The following is a 22,720-nucleotide window of genomic DNA, read 5'->3' as shown; positions in this document are numbered from 1 at the left end:
CAGTAATATAACCCCCAGCGCTGTATACAGTAATATAACCCCCAGCGCTGTATACAGTAATATAACCCCCCAGCGCTGTATACAGTAATATAACCCCCCAGCTCTGTATACAGTAATATAACCCCCCAGCACTGTATACAGTAATATAACACCCCCAGCGCTGTATACAGTAATATAACCCCCAGCACTGTATACAGTAATATAACCCCCAGCGCTGTATACAGTAATATAACCCCCAGCACTGTATACAGTAATATAACCCCCAGCACTGTATACAGTAATATAACCCCCAGCACTGTATGCAGTAATATAACCCCCCAGCGCTGTATACAGTAATATAACCCCCCAGCGCTGTATACAGTAATATAACCCCCAGCGCTGTATACAGTAATATAACACCCCCAGCGCTGTATACAGTAATATAACCCCCCAGCGCTGTATACAGTAATAATGATAAGGAGTCGCAGTGTTTGTTCAGTAGATCGGGGGTCAGAGCGAGAATGATACAAATGGCTGATATGCAACTGCCTGAAAACTTTATATTAAGGGGCAAAAACTATAGCTGTTCTAAAAAAGAAAAAAACTGCTCAATATTTAGAAAATGTAATTGAATCTGATAAATATAAAGTAATAATAAAACTATCGGCAGGAGATCCCTTCGCATTGTCAGTACCCAGAACCGAACACTAGGGGGCAGAGCTGCAGCTACTCCTCACCTGATAGACAGGGCAACAACATCCATTATTTCCCCAAATCTGTTTAGAATGGAATACAATACATTCAGGAGGGCTTAGCGCCGTTAGGAGGAGCGGCCGCCTCCTTTTGTTCACATCAATTAATCACTTTTATTATTATTAATTATATTGTTCGCATTCTTTGTTTACAATATGGAACTGTTCACGCCATCCTTTCTTAACCCCCAATGTCATCACCAATTAATTTGAGAAGAACACAAAGGATGAGACAATAACATTAGCAGACATTCCAGCTAAAAAAAATGCTTAATTCTTCTTTAACCGAAAAACATTAAAATAAATAAATAAATAAAATCTATTCAACAGCTTAGTGCATAAGGATGCCTCTGGATGTCGCTGTATCGCACTCGGTATGATATTAAAGCAAAGGCTTTATTATAAAAGGAAAATTATTGTAGAGAAAAATCTAACATAGAAACATAGAAGCTGCCAGCAAATTGGCCCCGTTCGGCCCCCGTCTAGTCGCCCGTTTTTCTTGCTGTAAAGACTCAAACCTTACTCAGTAGTTGGTCTCGTCTTAGATTCAGGAGCCGTATGTCTATCCCAGGCATGTTTAAATCCCCTCACCGTATTACCCTCTACCACTTCTGCTGGGAGGCTGTTCCACTTATCTACCACCCTCTCGGTAAAGTAAAACTTTACTTTCCATCTAAGCTTCTGACCCTCTAGTTTTAGATTATAGCCTCCTGTTCTAACATTTCATATCATATAAAGCATCATGGACAGATCAAGTGCGAAAATATTATTCTTGTATAGTACGGCCTCTTACTCTTAAAAAGATGCACAAAATCATATTTATATATAAAAAAAATATATTTTCATCTGAAATCTTCTCTAATAAGCTTGATTTAATAAGATGAGGCTTCTCGCCAACAGATCCCCTTCAGTATTAAATAAAAATACTAAAATGTTATTATATGTTAATAACAATAATAATATTAATAATAATAATAATAATAATATTTTATAATTATTATTTATATAGCGCCAATAATATCCGCAGCGCTTCTTACAGACCCTACATTAAAAAGGGTCTGACAAAAATAGCACAGACTGAGATGAGCCGATACATTAGGTAAAGAAGGCTCGGCTCACAAGCTTACACTCTAGAGATATAATTTTATATAAAAAAAAAACCCACAAAAAATATTTGCCTCGTGCGTTTTCGTAGATGCATTATCACCACAGCTAATAGAAAATATAATATAAAACCAGTTAGAATTACACAGAAAAAGCTGCTGACGAGTATGATGCGCAGTCCTCTGGCACTCGGGGAGTTAAAATAATAATAATAAGTTAATAAAAATAAAATTTAGGAGCATTTAACGCCCCCATACACTAAGGCAACCAGATGTCCCCTGCCTACGCTTATAGAAAATGCATCATACAGGGCAGCAGTGATTAAGGGTTAACCCTGTTGTAAGGTTGTTTTTTTTTTACTCACCACTCACACTACTCTGAGCCAAGAGGCCCAATAGACTTACGTTAAATGCCTAGGAAGTCGCTGGCCCCATCAGAGCGGATTGTGGAGCTCCTTGCTTTCCGCGTCTTCTGCGTGAGACGTCTAACCTAGACCACAGCTGCCAAGACACCCGAGGGTTAGCTTGTGTTCCAGAGACGGCCGAGTGTTTTTGGCTTGCAGTCTCGTCGCACCACCTACTGTAATATTTTACCGCGGCCGCCCCCTCCCCTCGCCCCGCGGCATACAACATCGGCACGTCGGTTCACAAGGTAAAGACCAACCCTTGTGTCTTCATTCAGCACACGGAACGCGGGCCAAGACTGTCATTATAAACCTGCCCTAATAACCGCGCCCGAGACGATATTCACGGAGCCGCAGCCAAACCCCGGCCCTCGCCTCCAAAAAATTCCTCTTCCCTTCAACTTATTAACCCTTCAAAACACTTAACAATCAGCCGACACTTTTAGGGTTAACGCTGGGGATTGGAAACGTTCTCATGGTACTCAACAGGTTAATGGTGAGGGGCATGGTGCCAACTCAGCCTGGTATGAATTTAAACCGAGGTCAATGCGATTCTCCTACGGCCGGAGCTGAGCCTTGTAGGAAAGAAAGAGGTTCTGCAGCAGGAGCGGCTGCTGGGCTCCATAAGGGCTCCTCGCCTATGGGCGCTGCAGCCCCGACTCTTTATATCTGGAAATACGTGATCCTTTAAAACAGAGAAGTTCTTGGAAAGAACCCAGATTTACTCAACATTCCATGTCCAGAAAACCCTCAAACCAGCGAGAATGTCAACAGGATCCTCGCTGCAGGTTACTGGAACATAGACAGTGCTTACTGGTCGTATTGGATAAGCCCCTCGCAAGCCCCCGCCTGACATTGGATTACGTAGGGAATGAGTAATAAACGTGACACACGGGCAAGGATCGGACGCCCGGGCTAATGCCCAATTGGCCACCATGGTCATCGCCGGTCACCTGGCCGACGTGATGCAGAAACGTAGAATTAGAAGGTAGATAAGAACCATTTGGCCCCCGTGGACCAGCTGTCCAGACACAGGGTAGATTAGTGAATAGCTTGTGGCTTCTCATGAACACTAATGCCTGTTAACTCACTTAAACTTTTTTTATGATACCCCATTGTGCAGCGCTACAGAATATGATGGCGCTAAATAAAACAATAAATAATAATAATGGCCATGGAAACATTTTAAAAATATGTTTCCAAAATATTGTTGCTTTAAAAAAATAGTATCGTTTTTGCCCCACAACATAATGTTTTCAGGGCCCTCGCTCTATTATCTGAGCCCCAATTTACTAGACAAACACCCTGACTCCTTATCATACTGCCCGTGGGGAACAATAGAATGGCTCAGTCTTAGTTACCCAGACGGACACTCTGACTAATGAAAGTCTATGGAGAACGGACTTCATTAGCATTGCCGTAAAGCATCATCTCAGTGTGGTATTAGAGAAGGGGAAGTCACCCAAAATATCACATGACCGACAGCAATGGCCGCCTCCTGTATACAGCTCTGGGTTTTAGGAGAAAAATTATATTTTTTTAGAGGGACTCAATATACAAGTCCAGGCCGGCTGACAGATTGATGGGAAACACGGAACCCGCCAGCGGGCACGTAAGGTTCTTTCTGTATTATATATTCGCAGAGAGCGTACATGTCCGGCCATGTATTCCTTACGATGCCAGAGCACTCTTACAGAAAGACTTCTGCTCATTATGCCGGTTTGATGCAGTACGAAGCCGGCGTTCATTTTTTATTCATGTCTCAGTCTGGTCCTGCAGACATCAGAAGCTTTCTTGGGAAAATTCCCATATGATATAAAGTATTAAAGACACTGCAAACGCATGCTTCCAAAACGGTGGAAGATATAACATTTCATCAATATGCTCAATAAAGTGTCATCGGATCTACTAGGATTGGACCTCGCAAGCACCTGTCAAAGGATAGAATTAATGGAATAATAATACAAATAATAATAATAGTAGTAGGTCTAGTAATAGAAATAATAATAATAATAATAGAAAATCAAGAAACAAAATATTTTTTTTCTTTTAAAAATATTATTTTTTATTATTTTAGCAATAAAGTTATTTTTCATTCTTCTTTCTATTAAATAATTGTATTTATAATTACATTTATTTTTAGAATTTTTCTTAAATGTAATATATAAAATATATGAAATGGTAATAATAACGTTACTAATAATAAGTCCCATTTTTTTACTTAATCACGAGAAGGTCTGGATTTTAGAGCCCAACCAGACCGAGCCGTTCACTTGGGTGTTGATTTGCAATTAAAGTCTCAGCTTTCATAAGATCAGCCGTATTCACTATTGTCAATCCAACCAATCGTCTAACGTCAAGACAATGATAGTTACATTTGACATTAAATGCACAAATTACGTTTCTGAAATGTCTAATTAGGGCATATTTCTTTAAAACGCGCCACCTGTGTCTTCAAATATTGACAGGTCCATGTAGGTCTTGGAAGCCTATAAAAACACGAATATACATCGCAGAGAAAAGAAATGATAGACAAGGAATGACAACGGGTAGCGCTCCGGCATGCGCAGAACCTCTTCATTGGTGCTTGCTTAGCTATTTGAAGGCTGAGCATTGTGGGAGTTATTGATTAATAATATTTGGGGAGGCACCTGTTGGACAGACAGAGGTGCTGTATAATTTAACATTCATTATATTTGGGTAGCTCCTTTTATCCTTAGACACTCGCGTAACCACAGGGGGCATCGGGGGATTTCGTTGAGAGGTATACCAGACACCGCATTCGCTACGGACCACAATCCCGGTGGTCTACTGAGTAGCAGGGAAGCTTATAGCTTCCCGTCTTCTCCAGCCCCCAAATGAAGCCTGGGCACTGGGTTATGACATCATAGTTTGAGGGCCCTTGTGCATCTGTCTATGTAGCTTATCCAAGGGACAGGGCCACAGAAATATTAAAGCTAACGCTCTATAATTGATATTGTTTTCCTCCATGATCCATTATGGGAACTGTAGTCAAGTAACATACCTCCCAAGCGTCTATTTTTAAGAGGGACAGCCGCCTTTTGAATACCAAATCCCCCTTTCCCTTTTTCCTCCCCTGATGCCCTTCTTTTCTAGGAATGTTACCTGCAGGGTCTACACTCTTATAACAGGTTTCTTAAGGAAAACTAAAATGATTAAACAGAGCTTACAATCTAATTCTACGCCACTCTGAAGACCTTGCGATATATTAGGCCAGTATCCACACGTGGGGAACACCCTGGGCTGGACATGGGGTCTCTGGGTGAAGCCCTGCTTCCTCCAGTCTCCGGGTCAGTTTATTCTTTCCTTGGTCAGGTAAGCAGTATTTGGCCACACCCACTCTCTACTTGCTCTCCACCCACTTCCCTCCCAGCCCAATAATGGCTGTATGTAGCTAGCCCTCCGCATTAAGTACCCACCCCCACAGAAGCAGGAAAGCACCTTATAGCCCACCCTCGAGGATCCCAGGTATGCCAGTGTCTCCCAAAACCAGGTGACCATCATCAGCCATTTTTTTTAGGACATGTATGCATTTCACATGTTGCAAACCCACACATGTATAGGGCTGACATTAATTTAAGCCATTCTATAAGTTTATATTATACATCCCACATACTGCAAGCGGCAGAACTTTACATGTTCTGGTCAGCAACCATGTGAAATGTACATGTGTCCCGGAAGAATGGCTGAATGCGGTCACCCAACGGCGGTTTCCCAGTTGTTGCTACATAACATGTGTTCTTTATCAGAGAAGATTACAGGGGAGACGCAGATTAGAATATAACGGAGATCCGCTGCTTCAAACCTCATATACACCCAAATCACGACAAGCAGAAACATATTACATACAAATCAGGCACCTGACATCAGATACACGGGTAATCGTTTGTACAGCGCTATATCGCTACATGCTTCATGCAGCTGAAAAATAGCTGCGAATTTAAAGGGACAGTCTGATGTCCGTGACATCCCAAAGAAGAATGCATCTTAAATTACTAAAGACTTAAAAAAATAAAAAATAAAAATAAATGTAAAAAATAAATACAAATCCACGCCAGAGCTTTATGGACTCCCTGATTTTTTTCTCCTCCTTTGTATAGTTGAGTATATTATATATATATACTATATTACTATATTATTTTATTATAAGACCTATCTGTACCGAATATACACAGGCAAAGATAAAGTTGGAAGATAAGCGGCACCGGTACCGAGTTATTGGCTGTTAAGGTTCCTTTAAGGTCAGCAACGTCTCGCCCTTTCAAGAAATGCTTTGAAGAGAAAAAAATATATATGTAAAGTATGTGACACATAATGTATTATTCAGAAAATTTTTAATTTACTGTCAGAACAAATTTAACTCTTTAAGTGGCAGATGATGCAGCAGCCCAAAAAAGAGGTTTTGCCCCCATTTTCTCAAACCCTAAAATATTGTTTAGGGATCATCCTTAATAATTAAAATATTTGGGGTTTTTTTTATCTACATTAAATATGGCAAATATATTCTATGGCAGTAACAAAAAAAAAATCTAATTTACCTTTAGAGGGTTTTTAGGGATCGTCTCCGGTGACATAAGTCGCAAATCAGGGCAGGGGACTGTTCTCTAAAAACAGAGACAGCTGGTAACTGTGATAACTCACTCTGCCCAGGATGTCATACTGAATGTGTCGTTTATTTTGGGAGTTGTGTGTGAATGGGTGTGAATGTGAACACAGTCCCAGCTCCGCATACCCTGACATCACACGCTAACACTGACAGTAAGGGAAACCCAACCCAAACGTTGATAAATTCCTCCAGAACTGTTTATAGTCATGTTACAGGATCTAGAGAATAACATTTTACATGGGCGCCTAATCACATGACCTTGCATTCATCCATCATTCATTCATTCAGCCTTTCATTCATCCACTGTCCAAAACTTAAGACCATCTGTGCCACAAAGCGTTAAGAAAGGCACCAGAAATATTTCAACAACAAATTCAGACACCGACAATGAAAACGTCAGCGAAAAAGTTATATTTGTGACCAGGAAAAAAAAAAAAATTCTAATAGAATAATAATTTATACTTATCTGCACCCTTCCATTATATATTCCATTATGTTTATTTATACTGTATAGCGCCAGCACATACCGTAGCCCTTCCATTATATATTACATTATGATTATTTATTCTGTATAGCGCCAGCACATACCGTAGCCCTTCCATTATATATTACATTATGTTTATTTATACTGTATAGCGCCAGCACATACCGTAGCCCTTCCATTATATATTACATTATGTTTATTCATACTGTATAGCGCCAGCATATACTGTAGCCCTTCCATTATATATTACATTATGTTTATTTATACTGTATAGCGCCAGCATATACCGTAGCCCTTCCATTATATATTACATTATGTTTATTTATACTGTATAGCGCCAGCAGATACCGTAGCCCTTCCATTATATATTACATTACGTTTATTTATACTGTATAGCGCCTGCATATACCGTAGCCCTTCCATTATATATTACATTATGTTTATTTATACCGTATAGCGCCAGCACATACCGTAGCCCTTCCATTATATATTACATTATGTTTATTTATACTGTATAGCGCCAGCACATACCGTAGCCCTTCCATTATATATTACATTATGTTTATTTATACTGTATAGCGCCAGCACATACCGTAGCCCTTCCATTATATATTACATTATGTTTATTTATACTGTATAGCGCCAGCACATACCGTAGCCCTTCCATTATATATTACATTATGTTTATTTATACCGTATAGCGCCAGCACATACCGTAGCCCTTCCATTATATATTACATTATGTTTATTTATACTGTATAGCGCCAGCACATACCGTAGCCCTTCCATTATATATTACATTATGTTTATTTATACTGTATAGCGCCAGCACATACCGTAGCCCTTCCATTATCGTATACTATAAAGTCTTACTATAAAAAAAGCCAATAGTGTAGAATGTAACTCTGGTACTCATACAGTTAAAAGAACGTTGTACTAAAAAATACTCGCATGCATGTAAAAATTGGGCACATTAAAATATAACATTCCTTATTAAAATAAGAGTCAAGGTTTTAGCATTTGTTTATAGAACAGAAAGTAGACTCAAGACCTCAGTGGTCTCTTCTACAGATGTAGTCTGAACTCTGAGTCTTGGGAGGTTTATGAGATTTTACATCTTGATAAAGATGGTAAAGGGACAGGGATGATGTGTGCTGCTAAATAAGTCGTGTTTCAGTTCCACTGGGTATTGTACATATGCATGCGCAGCGTTGGGTGCATCAATGCATTCTGCCCAAGCTGAGAGGTGTAGGATGGAATCTCGTCACAACCTCTCCATGTCATTGACACGCTAGACAGATTAATGTGCCGTTATAGAAAAGACGAGGGGCTTTAAGTGCCCTGCAGAGTGTTTCCCATGGAAATACACAGAAAATGATAGAAGGAGCATGCGTCATGATAGTCCCTTAAAATTTGTCTTCTTCCGGACCAATTTAGACCAAAATTTACATATTTTATGTAAAAATAAAAAAAGTGTTTTGACTTAAAATATCAAATCTATTCTAGAGAAGAGAATCGCAATTAAAAAAAAATAATTAATTAAATAACTAAATAAAATAACTGAAAAGAAACAAAATTTCAGAAATGTGGAATCCTATGGGAAGACATTGTTAAAAAATGTGTAGGGTCACACTGTAACACTTATTGTGTAACATTTGTAGAAATGTAAAAAAAAAAACATCAAAAAAGCTTCTGAAATTGTTTCCGGAAAATGCCGCCAGACCTGACTAATGTTATCAAATGGCTTTAATTAATGATTACATCGCCATTAGCTTACAAGAGCTCTTCTTCAAGGGCCCTTTCATTATGGAAATGTCATCGTAACATTATTAACATGTATTAATAAATCTTTTCTGGATTCTGTGCTGGGATTTTAGATGCAGTTCCACTTACTCTGCAGAATTTAACACTTTTGTAACTAAATGCAGAATTAAAAAAAAAAACAGCATTCTGGGTACTGTTAAAAACCTAAAAACTTCTCAGAAATTAATCTTTAATCCTGAAACATTGTGTCTTATTCGCAGCTTTCGAGAGGAACGCCATGTGACACAAAAGTAGTTTGTAGGTAGTTTCATAAAAGTTATATCTGAGTTATATTTATGTGATTAAAGCTTCGGAGGAAGGAATAAAATGTTAGGTGTTTCTGGTACATTTGCTTAACACGGGCGTGCAATTAATTTTTATTACGTTTTATATAAGTGAAAAAGCACTTTATTTAAAGCTTTTGGCATCATTGGATTCTGCAGAGAATTGATTATCAACTTTAATGAACCCGTGATATACAAATCCTGCCAGTGCTATATTCAAAAGGTGGGGTTCTAATACATTTATCCGTCTTATGTTACAGTTAAATAAGTTTATTAAGTAAAATGTAGAATTTGGGAGGTCTATTTTAAGGAAAATAAAGGGAAAATCGGTTTGCTATTAATGGGTGGGCAATGCACGTTACCATGTGGCGCCATCTGCAGGTGAACAGCTGCAGTGCAGAATAAATCATTTGTAGTTTAAAGACAGTTGAATTTAATGATTAATACCAAAACATTAATACTCATTTATTACTTTTAACAATATAATGGAGAGAGAGGGGGGGTTTCTGGACTTCTCTGTAATTTATACCAATGTAACTGTTTTGAGAGCCCCCTCACTACAAACAACTTTCGAAACTTCTGCGCCATGATATTTTTATACAGTTACCGGCCTTCAGGTACACGTTTATTCCTCAATCGTAGAAACATAGAATTTATTGGCAGATCGGCCCCATTCGGCCCCCATCTAGTCGCCTGCTCTAAAGACTCAAATCAATCTTTTGTCTTGTCTTAGATTGAGACAATTAAATTCACTCACTGTATTACCCTCTACCACTCCTGCTGGGAGGCTGTTCCACTTATCTAGCACTCTCTTAGTAAAGTAGAACTTCCATACATCACAAGTCCAGCTTGGGGCTTAACCATCAGCTGGCAGTCATTGTTGGCGAATATCTCCTACCGGGAACACTGTCCCTATGATTACCATCACTCTTGCGGTGACACCACCGCACTCTGCTCCTCTCGTAATTTAAATGTTTGAGGTAAGATCGCTGGAGGCAGAGGCTCCTCAACCCCCAAGCGCAAGTTCATACCGAACACCGGCGCCTTGTGGACCACCGACGGAATGACCCTACGGCCCCCGCTACTTTCACCTCTTTCCACCAGAACCTCATTGGGTTCCTCCTGCATTTAAATCCCCCCCAAACCACAGGATCTCCAACGTCTCCGATGCAACGTCTTTAAGCTTTGGGGGATGGGATGGTTTTGAACCAGAATTTAGGATATCGTTGTGACGTCTCTGCCATGAAACAGGGCACCAAACGCGAATAACGTTCTCCAGGAAATGTAAGTGAAAAAATAAAATGCAATATTTTTATTCCTTTCGAACTTTCTGTTCAGGTGGATCCAGGAAGCATCCCTCCTACCCCTTAAAATAAACCAGAGGAAAGTAAAATAGAATGAATGGATAGAGTTACGGGGCTCGGCCTACGTTGGGTGGAACGTTTCCTGTCTGAAATCAGAAATAAGTGGAGATATTCGCCCAGCCAAACATCTGATCTGCTACAGATCTGCGGGATCTAAAGCCGGGCAGGAAAATAGATAAATGCCAAGCGTGTTACATTTAAAACACATTTTATACCCCCAAAAAAAGTATTCTACTTCTAGAACTGCTTCAAAGAGCCTGGTGGAGACGCGTCTAACCTGGCATTGGCTGAGCGTCTTGAGAGTTGCTGTCCACAACAGCAGCTGTGCTAAAAAAAAAATGTTTCCAATCTACGGGTCATCCGTGCCAAACGAAAACACGAACCCAGGAGTTAAAAAGAAGAGCCTGGTACTTTGCAAATAAAACGAGAACCAGATGCTCTTGGAAATCCTGGGCAGTCTCTGCTACTGAGTCACTCGCAGAATGGGTGCGGACGGCCGGGCAAAAGATAGGTTTATTCTTAGCGTTGGGTGTGGGGGAGAAGGGTGTACACAACAGAGCAAACACAAACTGTCATAATGTTTGATCAGGGTGAGCGCGTAGCAGGTACAGACAGGCTGGGCTCAGAATCCAGCGCAAAAGCGGGGAGGAGGATTTTCGGGATGGGTGTGCGGATTGGGCGCTCTTGGCAAGCGTCCGGGGGGACGATGTATGCTCGCTGGAGATCTGTGTTGGCAAGCTTCCCAAAGACACGGCAGAGCTGGGCTGGCCGGCGGACTTGGTTTGAAAGCTAGAAATAACAGCGTTCTGTGAATGTAAAGAACAATTAAAGAACAGAGATTTCTCAACGTTCCGAGCGGAACCCTCTGCAGACGTCTCAAGGGAAACGAACAGAACCAATAACCTCTATGAGACGCTGCATGGAGTCAGGCAGAACATGTTTGTTCCAAACAGGCATCCCGAAAATCTATAAGGAAATGCGGGTTTTGTTTTCTAATTTAAGACCTGGGAACTTTCTAAATGAGCTGATCATAAAACTCTTGAAATAACATAAAATGTAACCTTTAAGAGGCGAATATGTTACCCAAATGGCTCTAATACCGGTCCTCAGGGAAACCTTGACTTGTCATTATTTAAAGATACACTTGAGTCACCTGTATTCAAGCAGGGATATCGGCCATAACATACTGGGAGCAAAAGCAAGAACTGGAGTCTTATATATGATCACAGTGGGGGGAATACGAAGGCTTCTGTTCTGGTTGGAACATGCCAAGGTATTTCTAGAATGTAGTATACGATGAAAACATCATAAGAGTGGAAGACCTCCCCATATAGAAAAATAAAAGGGGGGCCACATTTAAGTGAATGCACGCAGACGAGGGTCCCAGAGGCGTAGTCTGCCCAGGGTGCTAGGAATAGGAACCATGCGATCCCCAACCCAACGTACCGCTTAACATTAACATCAACGCTGTCTGATCAGTTTAGTTATTAAAATGTAGAGCGGGGGTGAAAAGCTTTGCCCATGTTTTCTAAACGGTGGAAATTTCTATTGTTCTCCGCGCTGAAACTTTTCCACTCGAGGTGTCGGCAGCCACTCGCGTCACTTTCATCATATCACTTTACTTCAAGCGAGGCATGCAACATCTCAGGAAGCCTCAATACATTTCTCAAGTGCCTTGGCAATGTCTTTGAGCGGGTATTCAAAGCTTCTGGTCAGTGGGTGGTGGATAAGTGGAACAGACTCTCAGCAGAAGTGGTAGAGGGTAATACAGTGAGGGGGATCGGCATATGGCTCCTGACGAGACCAACGACTGATATGAGCCAGCATTGGAACTTTACATCTGGATTTACTTATATAATAATAATAATAATTATTATTATTATTATTATCATTATTATTCATAAATAGAATAAAAATAATAATAATTAATAATAAAAAATAATCCAAAACATAGATCTCACTTTAGTGGTTAAAATGTATTGGAAGAAAAAACGTGTGATTATTAATATTGACTTAAGAGAAAAAATACACACGTGATTTTATGAAGTATAGATGTATGAGATGTTTTTCACCGTTGGATGCGTACGCTACGTGTGGACGTCTCGGTGCAAAACATGTTCAATCGCAACCAAGATAAGTGGGCATCCCGTGAAATGTACCAGGCTAGCCAAGCCCCCGGACGCCACCTTTGATGCGACAGCCAAGATAACCCAAGCCGAATAAATAATCCGCGTTTCTAAAGAGGAAGAAAAGAGAACTAACCACCAATAACCCCCACCCCCCCCGCGCTTTAATTCGGTGTTATAAAGCATGACGCTGCCAGGGGAATATTTCATGGGTTAAACTGTATTATAAACCAAAACCTTTCACATGCTAGATACATTAAAAGCAACAGACACAAAAAACAACTCAAAACACTGGATGTTATGTACGGAGAGCGACTCGGCAACAAACGGAATGTTCATGGAGGAATTAGCATTAACATTCTGTCGGTTGCTATAGTGATTGCACCGCTGATACCAAAAATATTCTTAAGGTATTTATGTAGCGCTGAATCCAGTCTGATGGCTTTCATTATTATTCATTATTTATTATTATCATTATCATTATTATTATTTATTTACCCCCCCTTCCCCGATACATGTTCTGTAGATATAGAATGCATGTATGTGACATTTTGTGCATGAATTAAACCATGGGGAGGAAGAATGAAAAGACGTAAAAAGACACCATACAAAGCAAAAAATTGTCAAGGAAGATTTAAGGATTTCAATATGTCCAGCTTGGGGGAGAGGAGAGAGGGGGATGGGAGAGAGACATTTAAATACATAAAGGGGATTCATCCAATTACAGCAAAGGAGGAGAAATGTTACAAGAACAGGTCATAATCTAAAACTAGATGTAATGTAAAGTAGTTTTGCTTACTGAGAGGGTGGTAGATAAGTAGAACAGCTTTCTAGCAGAAGTGGTAGAGGGTAATACAGTGAGGGGATTAAACATGCATGGGATAGACATACGGCTCCTGAATCTAAGACGAGACCAACGACTGATTAAGGTTTGAGTCTTTACAGCAGGAGAAACGGCGACTAGACGGGGGCCGATCTGGGGCTAATAAGGTCTTTATAGTTACATATACATTTCAGTCTGATGTCATTCTGTATCGCTGATATATAATTTAAAGGGGTTATCAGGGTAAAGGTATTAATTCAATTCAAATATTTTCTGACATTTAAGGGAACAAAAGTCTGAATCCAGAGTCTGGTTGTTTTTTTTTTAATCTGCGTTAGTCTCCTCTCTGGAACCCAAAGGGTTAAAAGGGCCAGATAAGTAGCAGGATTATGTTTGCTGCGCCGTGATTCATTTCCCTGGCCGAAGTCGCCTCTCCCAGCTGCGAGGAGCCAGCCCAGGGTGGGCCAGGGTGTCTAATCCGGGCCAGATAAGCCTCTGATAGAACGAACGGCCCCCGCTTCATCCCGAGCCCGGGGAGTGACACGCGATCCTAAACACGGATTTCATTCCAAACCCGTTTAACAAATTGCGTTAATCCCCAGCACCTGCGCAGGTAACCGCGTCTGCGTCTCGCCAGATGTCCCACTTTAGGGACGGCTATAAACAATCATAATTCAATAAAATGTTTATTGGAACCCCCCAAAAAAGTGTGACCCACAAGAATTATTAGGAATATCCGCTTTGGTCTCTTTAGGCCTTGATTCACAAATTCAATCTCACGTCACTCCAAAAAGTTTGACCCGATCTCAAGTTACATCGCTGCAGACTCAGACTTACATCAGCGTTCCTTACATTATCGTTTAACAGGTAACCAACGGATTTAAACGAACCGAAGGTTTTAAGATTTAAATAATTACTTTAAAACACACTGCGATGTATGTGTGAATTATTATTTTCCTCCTAAGAAAAGTTGGATTTGTTTTCGGGATCTTTTGTTTGCTTTTCCCATCGGCTTGGTGGAGATCAGGAATGGCTGCACTGCTTGCGCATGTCCTTACGAGTCTTCTGCATCTCCCTCTCTATCTTTCCTCTCCTCTCTATCTCTCTTTTCTCTCCTCTCTCTTTATCTCTTTTTTCTCCTCTCTCTCTATATCTCTTTTCTCCTCTCTAATTATCTCTCTTTTTTCTCTCCTCTCTTTCTCTATCTCTCTTTTCCCCCTCTCTCTCTCTGTATCTCTATTTTTCCCTCTCTTTCTCTCATATATAATATAATATGTATATAATATATTTCCCGTCCCTGATTGGCTGCCCAGTTGCATTTTTCTTTATAAAAGAGTTCTTTTACAACTGGTGCAGGACTCAGGGTATGGAAAGAGGGCTGGAAGTTTTAGGATTAGAAGTCAAGCTATGGTTAAAGCGCCTTTTATGGATGGCAGGTCCACCCTAAGGTGTGATAATAAGACTTTATTTAAGATTTGAGATAAGTCGTGAAGCAGGAAGGGTTATAGTTTATCTCTTCCTTGCGGATAAGGCATGCGCGACGTGTCTTATTAACCCTAATTCCGGCTCATGGGCGGCAGAACCTAAAGGATACCCCGAGGCATCCCGAAAACCATCAGGATTGTACTGATTCTATCCAATGATAAATACGTGCTATAAATCAGGCAAAAATATTTGTATTTTATGTTATATGAGGGGCGGGGCCAGGGCCAGGCAGGGCGGAGTCAGGGCAAGATCACCCGCCCACCTTACTCAAAGAGCCAAATGGTGCTCATCTACAGAGCGTCGCAAAGAAGGTGGGGGCTGCAATGGCAGCAGAGGACCCCCCCAACCACCCCATGATCCCCAATGACTGCTAAACTGGGGCAGTAAGATAGGGCCCAAAAATCATGACTGCCCCGTGAAAAACAGGACACTTGGGAGGAATCCGTAGAGTATTTAATGCAAAGTAATTGCAGTTCAGTAGGTCGTGCCAAAACAAGCAGGTTTAGGGGGTATTTGCCATTATTTTACTGGCGTTAACACGTAAACAAGACCAACGACTGGTTAAGGTTTGAGTCTTTACAGCAGGAGAAACAGGCGACTAGACGGGGGCCGAATGGGGCCGACGTTTGAGGGCATTGCAGTGTAAAGCTTGCTGGAGATATCGGCTTCTCCTGTAAGACTTCAGGATTTCAGTTTATGGAATCAGCCTTTGTGACGAAGCTTGATGGGAGTTGGAGTGCACGATAGCTTTAGATCCAGGAGCTGACTCTCCGTATCCGCCCGGCGTGGCACATTAAAGCCGCGGCCCCGGAACCCTTTCCCCGTCCGCCTCTCTTCTAAGATTTCACGATGGAATCGGACCCCACAATGTCTCGTTTGTTAACCGTCTTCCGAAGTGAACAATAAGGCAGGTCCTGCGCGTTCATCGCCGGCTGCTGAGTTCATGTGAGGCTCTGCGGGTGATTTATCGGCGGCCCTTCCCTCCGGTGGTGAGCAGAACCGCATCAAAACAATCAACACGGCCCTTCTGTACTCAAAACACACCTGTACGAGGAGCGAGACAGCACAGAGCCGCGTGCAGGCGGGGGCCGCCCGGAAACCCGCCGTGGATTTATCGGGTGGGGAGCCAGAGGATGGGATAATTGGTTTCACGGCGGAGATTGGATCACAGCTCTCATTACACTCAGCCAAACGCAGGGAAATGGAAATGGTGGCTGCATGCCACTTCGTTTTTTTAAACGATAAAGGACTTTGTATTTCTTGTAACAGAAGGAAGTTTTTAGTGGTAGTTAAGTGGAACAGCTTCCCAGCAAAGGTGGTAGAGACTAATACAGTGATTAGGGTTTGAGTCTTTACAGCAGTAAAACTAGATGGGCCGGACGAGGTCAATCCGCTGGCATAATCTGTGTTTCAATGACATCACTTATGACATCATATTTACAAGCCTTTTTAGATCCCATTGGGACCAATTTCTGGCTTTCCATAAAGTAGAATAATGTGTTTTATTTGAACAATTTACTTTATTAAACCATTTCCTGCTGTTTCTATACACATTATCGGGCTTTTAGGGCTGTAGGACTCTTCCCATTTTCCTGTTGTAACGAAATACCAAGATCCTACCCCTAGAATCATCGCCACGGTGATTTGGACCATTGTGCGGTTTTTAGGGTAAACCAACTCTTTCCCATTCTCAGCAGATGGGTCGGTACAAGATAAACAAAATGCGGTTATAAAAACTATAATAATTAATAATTAGAATAAAAAATATTATTAAAAAAACATGAATAATAATTCAATTTTCATAATTGTAGGTCAATTAAATTGTTCGTATTAAAAAGATTTTTAAAAAACATTAAAATATTCCGTATATTTACATGACAATGCTCTTAATGTATACCGTATATATATTATTATATTTACGCAGCGCTTCTTACAGTAAATACATTCAAAGACAAAACCAGAACCGACAAAATTCATTTGATAATTGTGCCTTAACACCATTCATAGTGGTGTTTTTAATATTCCTGCTTGAGTACAGGTGATCTATTTAGAAGGGAAAAACATATTTTTCTCCTTGAGCATAAACCCCAGTGTTGTGTATTTACGATGTACCCTCGATGTCCAAAAGTGGGGTTGAAAAGACCACAGCCGATATATTTATTCAACCGAGCCATTGCCACGCGGCCTCAATCAAAACTAGGCGCGTTACCAGGGCAACGGCTACCAAACTGAAGAGAATAGCTAAATAATAAATTATAAACATAAATAATTAAAATTAATAAATAACAAAAAAACTAAAATAGCCCTAAGCTCACCAGATACCTCCAACGCAGGGCAAACCCGGATACCCAACCCCCGACCCGAGGCTCCGAGCTCCACCAGCCAGGAACCTCTGCACCGAAATGCCACCAAATGCTCTCCCCCAGACCGTTCACCCCCTATATGCCTGGTAAACTTCCGCCCCGACTGTGGTAGGGTGACACACAAAATACCCCCTATCCGAATGACACCTGCCCTTAAATAACCTCCCAAAACTCAAAAAAATGCCGTCAGGCCTGGCCCAACTCAGCATCCCAGTCCCAGTGGGCATCACTAACAACCCCCCCCGGCTCTGTTATATAGTCATTTACCCCCAGTGCTGTATAACGTAATGTGGCAAAAACCTGCTTTTATCTCATTTTCCCCGAATAAACTCCCTTTATCTGCAGACCTGGAGCCGCCGTTGCTGTCAGTCATGTGATATTTTGGGTGACTTTCCCGGCTCAAACACCACACTGAGCTGATGCTTTATGGCGATGCTAATGAAGTCCGTTCCTCTATAGAATTTCATTAGTTAGAGAGTCAAGCTGGGTGATTAAGACTGAGCCGTTCTATTGTCCCCCACAGGCAGTATGATAAGGAGTTGGGGGGGTTTAGTAGATCGGGGGTCAGATAACAGAGCGAGAATCATAGAAATGGCTGATATGCAGCTGCCTGAAAACATCATATTATGGGGGCAAAAACTACAACCGATTAAAAAAAAAAGGAAAAACAGCTTAATATTTTTCAAAACATATTTTTAATCTGATACCAGAAATAATAAAAGATGTTGAGAGATCCCTCTTAGTATATTACATAACCTGACAAGCGGAAGCTTCTAGATCAGCGCTCGGCCCCTTTGGCTACCAAAGTCAGCCACTCGTTTCACCGCAAAACAATCAAATATCGATAATGTAAAAAAATGTGAATCTTCCGCCCTCTTTTACTTTTTCTAGGTTGGGCATTTTAAAGGGCCGGCTCCACGATAGAATATTTTAAATTACATTTCATGCCTTATTTGCAGAGTAAAAGAATTTCGGGAGCCCAGAAATTAATAAAAAATATATGTATATTTTTTTTTTCTCTTCTTCCAGAAACCAAGCGACTTTTTTCTTGTCGTTCTGTTCAGCTGCTTGTAAAAAACCCAGAAAATCCCTTTGACTTATCTGGAGGAGTTTGGCACTTGGCACATCCAGCCCTCCCCGGCGACCTCTCCCTCTATTCATATTTACAGCTCCCAGCCCGAGGATAATAATCCGCAGCTCTACCTCTGAGCGAACCTGCGCGGTGGCACGGCTAGCCGAACAAATCCCCAAGAAACAGAATACGGAGACACCTGCGCGAGCCGCACCATAAACAACGCGCAAATCTGTCCGGCGTCCCGGGTCCTACAAAAAATCTATGATTTTTTTCCCAAAGTACTAAAACTACTGTGAGATCGGTCATATTAAAGAAATCATTCTTGCCAATAATTGATGCCAAAATAATCCAATAATTGGCATTTTAAAAAATAAATAAAAAACAACATGGTGCTGTTTCTCTGTAAGGTTTCTCCATATTTGCAGACTCGGCGAAAAAGTGTCGATTTAAGACAAAATCACCTGGATAGGAATTTAGGAAGGAGGATTATTTGTGGCTTCTATCCCTACCTGCCCAGGGATGAGGGGAGAGAGGAGAAAGGGGGGGGGATTTAAAGAGATAGTGTGGGCCAATCAGCTAGTGGAAACATAGAATCTGCCAGCAGATCGGCCCCATCCGGCCCCCGTCTAGTCGCTGTTTCTCCTGCTGTAACGACTCAAACCTTAATCAGTCGTTGGTCTCGTCTTAGATTCAGGAGCCGTATGTCTATCCCATGCATGTTTAATACCCTCACTGTTTGCCCAGTTATTTGTTCCTGGAGTTTTATTGGGATTGGTTTAATTCTGTGACCCCCCCCACCCCAATATTGTTTGTAATATAAGTTGGAATAGCTTGAAATGCATTATTTAATTAATAAAAAATAAAAAAATGTTTCTATGGGAGCAGAATTTAATTATTTAGCCAGAAACGCAGGGGAATTTTTTGCCGTGCCTCACGAGACACTCACTGCATATCTGCTTATTGGGGGAAATCTGATCAAAACTGGTAAAGTTTCTGCTAAATAGTAAAGCAGAATAATTGCGATCATCCCACATAAACTTTTAACTATTGAAAGGGGAACCCCCACCGGCCACCGCTATACCCAATATTATTTGAGTAACTCTCCTACCCCTGAACATCTAGAAGTCTTCTGTCTTCTGCTCCTGACCTGGAAGCCTCATGAAGCTCGGAATGAAGACAATTATTGCGCCCAAGTAGCACCTAACGCCGTTGTGTAAATACGGGGACTACAAACGGCATCCATCGGGGCCGTAGGCTGCTTCATAGCGTGTCCTACGGTGCGTCCTCGCTCGGGACTCCCAAGTTGGGAGCATCTCGAGGTCTGGCTCTTTTCTGCCCTTAGAGAATAGGAATCTCCATCATCATCCAGTATCAGGCTGATCCCAGACACTGCTAGGTCCAAATACTACAGATGACCCATAAGAGGAGTATAAATTGTAAATACTGTGACAAAGAAGGGTGACACATATTAACCCCCGAATGACAATTACCTTTTAGTATTGCCCAGGGGTACTTAGGTCATCCTGCACTTACCAGGGATTGCCAGTCTTTTCTAGTCTAACGTAGGACTGGTCCACTGTTAGTTAAAGGGACAATCCCGCCGTGTTATGCACTTTATTGCATATGACAGCTATGCGGTCCCTTTAAATGAATGCGGTGTCCCTTTTGAAGATGCTTGTGGGGATTCTGCAGATATAGTATGAAAGGTATAGATATAGTTGTATAATAGTTGTGTTGAAGTTGAGGCTTATATGGATCTTAAAAGGAAAGCCCAATAGACAAATACATATGTTTCGTTGAGCCTTAATCTCCCTTTATCTGCAGACCTGGAGCCGCCATTGTTGTCGGTCATGTGATATTTTTGGTGACTTTCCTGCTGAAACACCGCACTGAGCTGATGCTTTATGGCAATGCTAATGAAGTCCGTTCTCCATAGACTTTTATTAGTCAAAGTGTCCGGCTGGGTAATTAAGACCGAGCCATTCTATTGTTTCCCGCAGGCAGTATGATGAGGAGTCGGGGGGTTTAGTAGATCGGGGATCAGATAACAGAGCGAGAATCATACAAATGGCTGATATGCAATTAAGGACAATGGGCGGTCCCTAAACCCATTGAAAACAATGCATTTTGAGCCCGTACATGTACGGGGTTTGTCATTAAGGGGTTAAAAAAGAAATATTTAATAAATGATTTCAAAATATTATTATTTTTTAAACATCTTGGACTTTCCCCGTTAATGATTTTAGAAACACTCCTGCCCCCGTGCACATTCATTAAGACTTAATAAGGCCCCAATTAGGCGCTAGTCTTAAGTCTGATGACATCAATGCATTTACTGCCCACTTGAGATGAGCTCTAAAAACATTTTAGGAGGCTCCTCGAATACTGAATCCACGTGAGGAACGGGCTCCACTTTCCAAATCCTTAGCTCTCTGTAAGTCTACTGCGGCATTAGGTGTACAGAACAAACTGCGATGTGAGAAGAGAGAACAGAAGCTCTGTGGATCTTTGTAAGCAGACATTATCATTGGACAAGATAAAGAATCACATAACTTTTTAAAACCTCAGAAGTCTCTTCATCAGAAATGAAAATTAAACCAATGTGATCATACTAGTTGTAAATATAGTCTTATATGTGTATGTAAGTGAATACCAATGAAAAACTACAAACGGCAAGTCAATGTTTATGCAAATTTAATTAATGTGCAAGTTTAAGGGTTAATTCACTAAAAGAATAATTAATGAGTTCTAATAAATGCCTGGTTTGTATATTATTGTACTTAATATGCAAATTGGGATTTTCTACCTAATATTCAACTTAATATTTATCTAAGTTGACGATCAGTTTCTGTTGAATTATAAGAAGCTGCAGCTTCAATTACCTTTAACCCCTGTGAGGATGCTTTACGGTCACATTGATGATGCAAGTTGGAACAATGTCTGTCCCTGTCCCACATCATAAAAAAGTAGAAAAAGAAATAGACCTTTTTTTTTTAACTTTACGACGCCAAGAGGGTGGTAGATAAGCAGAACGGCCTCCCAGTAGAAGTGGTAAAAATGAATACAGTAAGGGATAGGTATATGGCTCCGAAATCTAAAATAATCTTATTTATCTTTTTGACCCAGTGCCCCCATAGTTTGCAGTAAGGATGATACTTATGTTATTTTTACAGTATATGGTCAGTAGGCACTCAGCAATGTGCACCAAGCAGGTTTGTGTTACTTCAAGCAGAAGAACAGGGAATCATCCATAAAGTTTTCCAACACCCTCCCTTCCCCCGATCTGCCTAGTGTCAGTAGGCACTAGGCAATGCGCGCCAAGCAAGTTTTTGTTACTTGAAGCGGAAGAGCCGGGTATCTTTAATGATGTCCCCCCCCCATGTTATATTCATATGGTCAGTGGGCACTTAGCAATGTGCGCCAAGCAGGTTTGTGTTACTTGAAGCAGAAGAACCAAGAATCTTCCATAAAGTTTTGCAGGCTGCCCCGTTTTCGCGTGTGATTTACCTGCAATCCGGTGTTCACTACAGGTAAGCGTCACCTTTCCTAGCCAGATTTTGGACAAAAAAGGGATAGCAGTAGCCTGAGCTGTCACCAAAAGCGCCATACCTGACGCCAGAGCAAATGAGGGCACAACACGTACTAGAGATTCCTCGCCCCAGGGCGTTATGTTGCAGACTCTATGCTAAAAGGCTGGGAAAGACATAAAGCTGGATGAGTATGATAGGGGTTTACCGGAAACACAAGGTCGATATTAGCGTATTCAGACAACTTTCTAGTACAAAGCTTGCTTTTTGCCTTTGTCTGCCTACCGCCGGCAGTGTGCCACTGGCAATTCAGAGGTTAAAAAGACTGCTACGCTGTCTCTGGAGCTGTCCGCTCCCCCCAGAGCCAAGGGGAGGCACAGCTTGTATTTTTTGTGGTTTGACATTACTGAACCCAAAAGCAGCTGCCTGAACCTCCTCCAAACTCAACACAAGGAAACGGCGTGCTGGACTCAATCGTAAATACGGTCATCCGCACAACGGGATCATCGGGAAAACTAAAG

At 41.3% G+C, this 22,720-nt stretch overlaps 1 protein-coding gene across 2 annotated transcripts in view; it reads right to left on the bottom strand.

The window, feature by feature from the left end:
- ZBTB7C (zinc finger and BTB domain containing 7C) overlaps window positions 1-22,720 on the bottom strand; it is a 44,515-nt gene that overhangs the window by 8,012 nt on the left and 13,783 nt on the right. The window contains exon 1 of one of the 2 annotated variants that reach the window (XM_053448243.1): window positions 2,240-2,345. The exons of the other annotated variant lie outside the window; for it this stretch is intronic. The gene's annotated coding sequence lies outside the window, so the exon portion shown is untranslated. Of the gene's footprint in view, window positions 1-2,239; window positions 2,346-22,720 lie in introns of those variants that run through there. 2 annotated transcript variants of the gene reach the window in all.

This window comes from Spea bombifrons, chromosome 1, assembly GCF_027358695.1.
Source record: "Spea bombifrons isolate aSpeBom1 chromosome 1, aSpeBom1.2.pri, whole genome shotgun sequence".
NCBI classification, from domain to species: Eukaryota; Metazoa; Chordata; class Amphibia; order Anura; family Pelobatidae; genus Spea; species Spea bombifrons.
This window is presented reverse-complemented; position numbering and strand designations above follow the sequence as displayed.